Raw genomic sequence first — 4,754 nt, 5'->3', positions numbered from 1 at the left:
GTTTTTCCATTTATTATATTTTTTTCATTAATTTGTCTGAAAAAAGATCCACGTAGTAACCAAAGAGAGCCTAAATCAATGGTCTCTAATAGCAGCCAAATTATAAGAGCTTTCATTAGTGATGTGAGATGAAGCCTTGTGATGAACTGAAGCTTTCCATCCAACTGGTCGACTCATGGTTCGAAGCATTGTGACGATTCATTGGCTCTACTGCACCATCAAGTGGACGATTAAAGTCAAATAGGCTCAATGATTATAATGATGTGATGTGTAAACTTAATAAATAAATTGTTTTCATGGTTATTTATCCCAAATATTGTCTCAGTATGTCTGATACAAAAGAGAAAGTGGAAACTATCAGTTTTGGTATGATTGTGTAACTGTGTAATCATTAGGGGTGGGGGAAAAAATCGATACTGTGTAGTATCGTGATATTTTGTTTGCTAATAATGTATCGATACAGGGACAGCAGAAATCGATATTTTGTTACAAAAAAAGTTTTTGTGGACTGGAACATACTCTGACTTCAGAGCATGTTGATCAGCTCCTTTTTCTGAGCAAGAATCCTGACATTCCTTCACTGTCCAAATATGTTTAACTTTTTTTTTTTGGCAGCAATAAACATGACAGTTTACTTATTTTAATTTAAGACATGTTTTATTTTAATTAAGTTTAAAACTTTTTTATTTAATGTAAAATTATATTTGGTTTTAATTTACTTTCAAATTCTTCAGTTGCTGAATGGGCTGCATAGTTTTCAGAAATTGCATAGTTCAGAATAGCTATAATTGTACCAGATGGTTGCATTCAGTTAAGTTGGACTAGACTGTAATACAAACCGTTCAAGTTTGTTAACAATAAAACTGACTGAAATGAGAGAAAGACTGAGTGTGAGACTTTGATATTAGATAAAATGAATATTGATAAAGTTTACCTTTATGTACAGAATCTGAATATCGCAAAATATTTTTAAAAATTGCAATAATATCGTATCGTGCGTTAAGTATTGTGATAATATCGTATCGTGGGATGTATGGTGATTCCCACCTCTAGTAATCATGCTTATGTACATCTGGACAATGACACAAACTATTATTATTTAACGGTGTGTCCAGACAGCAGTCAAAGCTGGATTGTACTTGAAGTTCGGTAGTTTAGTGTGCTCACAATTCTGTGACTTAGCATAGCCAGGCTAGCCTTCTCATCAGCTGTTGTTGTTGCTCGTCCCTCAGGTGGAGAAGTACAGAGCGGAGAAAAGGGCTCGCTGGTTTTATCACTCGGGAAGGAGCACACACGGATTTTCACTGAAGAGTAGTGATTAGTGGTGGGCAGATCGATCCAAATATCGATTATATCGATACCAAGTTGGCATCGGTATCGAATCAATACTAGGCTGGTGAGATCGATTCTTTACTTTAAGTTCCACTCTTGTTTGTAATGCTGTGCTTTTGGCAAAGACAAAACAGCCAGGTCGCTGGACTCGCTGCTCCTGTGTCAGCGCAGAGCAGACGCACTTTGCTCCCTCTTCCCCCTCTTGTGTTGACATGTTGCGCTGTCACATGATGTGACTTAGACACGTTGGGGGTTGTTAAGTTGTTTACATATTATTTGTATTTTTATCAGCTGTTATTGTTGTTGAGAACTTTAATTGTAAATTTTGTATTATTGTTTCTCAACAGTACTTGTTTTGATTTGTTTACTGGTTTGCACAATTTATTGTAAAATTGTTATTAAAAAAATAAAATAAGTAAACCGCCACGGCAGACCTGATGGCATTTTCATGCTTCACAGCATGATTTATTCTTACAATAATCACATGGCTGCTGTAACAGTACATTCTGCTGCAGCTCTCCTGCTACCAGCTGTACACATCACAATCAACAACAACACAGAACACAGCACAGGTTTTAAGCCGGCGAGGCATGATTGTAGATGCTGTACAGGTGAGTCCATCTCTGAGTCCATCTCACCTGCAGCGCATCGCAGAGCAGCCACAATAAGAAAGCATTTTCTATTTAATTATAAACTTTATCCTAATTATGTCCTGGATTTTAACTATTTAATAATAAAAAAGGAACCATCACAAAAAACACTTATGGTTATAAAAATTAATTTGGATTTAGCAATTCAATGACGTATCCACCTTATTTATTGAAAAGTATCGGTATTGATATCGGCGATACTGGCCCGCATTTACTTGGTATCGGATCGATACCAAAATACGCAGTATCGCACACCACTGCTGGCTATCTAATATATAACCAGGCACTGACGTAAACTCTTCTGTTTAATTATTGTTTGACGTTTATTCAGGTGTGTGAAAACCCTGGAGGAACCTTAATAAAGTTAAATTTAATTTAATCTAATCTAATAACTTTAATCTTAGCCAAACCGATTTAGTCACGAACAAATAAAACACTGAAAAAGCCAAACAATAACATTTTTAAGTTATCAAAGTGACTTATATATTATGTTTAACCCAAGTAGCGAAAGACCGCGGGGGTTTGAAAACGATGTGTCGGTTGGCTCAGATATTTGAAGTTTACACAGCTACATTCTCATCTGAAAATATGTTGGAAGTTTTTTTGCAACCCAGAAAGAGAAATAAGAGTAATATTAAAACTAAGTAGCTGCCGCCATTGTTGGAAACTGGAATTGGCTGGGCCGCGCTATGAATTCTGCAATATGGTTTTTCAATTTTGTTGTCCGGGTGGAAAATCGGGAAAAATTCGGGAGAATGGTGGCTCCGGGAGATTTTCGGGAGGGGCACTGAAATTCGGTATTCTCCCGGAAAAATCGGGAGGGTTGGCATGTATGGTTGTGGCAACATCACTAACCTTGTCAAACACCTCAGAGTAAATCATATCACAGAATATGACGAGCGTATGTTGAGGTGAACTGAAGAGGAGGAGAGGGACAGGTGCTGCTAGGGCGAGACAGACGTCTCTCCCGGAGTCCTTTAGTGCTGTAGGCAGGAAAGGTGTTCAAATAGCGCACAACTTCAGTTTTTTTTTTATTTCTATATGATGAACTCTGCATTATTAAGTGATAAGAACAAGTAATCTGATGTCCTGTAATCATTATGACGCTATAATTTGAGACTCAATAAATACAATTTTTTGTACAAAGTATCGGTATCGGATCAGTATCACTGATACCACCCTGAATATTACTTGGTATCGGATCAGAAAGGAAATCAGTGGTATCGCACATCACTAACTCATGTGCACCACCTTCGGGAATTGGGAGAAAATCACCTTTGGACAATCGCCCTTCTTTGTTTAAGACTGTATTTGAGCACTGTAAATAAACGCACTGTCTGCTTTGTATCCAGAGCTCTGCGCTTGAGTCCATACTTTCCATTAGCCGTGACACTTAAATTCAAATTCGGTTCTGCTCCAGTTAATATAACCCTCGAGGACCTTTTGAGGTCTAATCAGGACATTTTCACACGCATCTTAGTAAATAAGTTACCGTGTTCTGGAGTTGATATAGAAGCCCTCATAACAATTATTGTTATTAGATTGGACAAAATCGAAGATAAATTGAAGCTTATCCATGAAATTCTTGATGTCTGCTGTACATTCATTTGATCCTCGAAAAAGAAATGTGCAAACAAATCATAAAAGGTCGCAAACTATCACAACGTTCATGTCTGTGATAAATGTATGCAGCTTTCTGATGTTTTTGTGTTTTTTCTGTTTAATTTAATTTCCTTTAATTTGTTGATTTACGCTACCGGTGATGTGTGGGCCACCATTCTGGATCTGATCCGGCTTCATGACTTCAAGAGCTTCTGGCTGTGAAGGCTGCCTCATGGGTCATGCTCAGAATGGTAGAAACCATGATAATAGCTGATAAAGTGTGTTTATTTTAACAGTGTGCCATGGCTACGATCAGCTGTTTTTCCACATGCTTTCTTGTAATAACTGTGTTTTTAGCACTGTGTGTGACAGAGTGTGTGGAAGCTGGAAAAGTCCTGTTGGGTTACAGCATCAAAAGAGAAACTCTGAGGGTTTGGTTTACTGACTTCATACTAGGGCTGGGCGATATGGCCTGAAATCCATATCGTGATATAATTTGAAGCACGTGCGGTAACGATATATCGCGATATATTATTTCCTTCTGTATAACGTATTTTCCACACTATAAGGCACACTTAAAATCCTTTAATTTTCTCAAAAATCGAGTGTGCCTTATGTATGAATTCTGGTTGTGCTTACTGACCTCGACCGATTTGGGCGTGCAGAAATCCGTTAAAAGATGTTTTGATGGATTGTCAGAGCATTACGGCTGCCGTAGTGAGGAGCTTCGCGGAGTAATTGGGTCCAAAACTCCTTCCGCTTCAGGTCCCAAAGTCAAACGAACACTGAGAGTTAAAAACAGTCTAAATTCTTTCATCTTTAATAAAATCATCAGTGTTGTTGCTTTACCAGGTGTAATAATTAAGATTAACAACCAGGCATCCATGAAAACAGAAGTTATTAAATTTAACGGAGTTAGAAGTTAACAGGAAGTTAGCTCGCTAGTTTCCTCCTAAACACGACACCATGTTCTGACTGAGAGATTTTTGAAACTAATTAAAACGTACAGCTTTGCTACCACTCCCGACATAAATTAAGACAGAAACTAAACAGCAGTGGCATTTGCAGGGTTACTGAAGTTGGACTACCTGGTAATGTTGTGCTATGCGATTGCTAGCAACACAGCTATGTTAGCATAACATTAGCACTGTGAAGCTGGAGGATGAACTC

The sequence above is a fragment of the Neolamprologus multifasciatus genome, chromosome 14 (assembly GCF_963576455.1).
Source record: "Neolamprologus multifasciatus chromosome 14, fNeoMul1.2, whole genome shotgun sequence".
Taxonomy (NCBI): domain Eukaryota; kingdom Metazoa; phylum Chordata; class Actinopteri; order Cichliformes; family Cichlidae; genus Neolamprologus; species Neolamprologus multifasciatus.
This window is presented reverse-complemented; position numbering follows the sequence as displayed.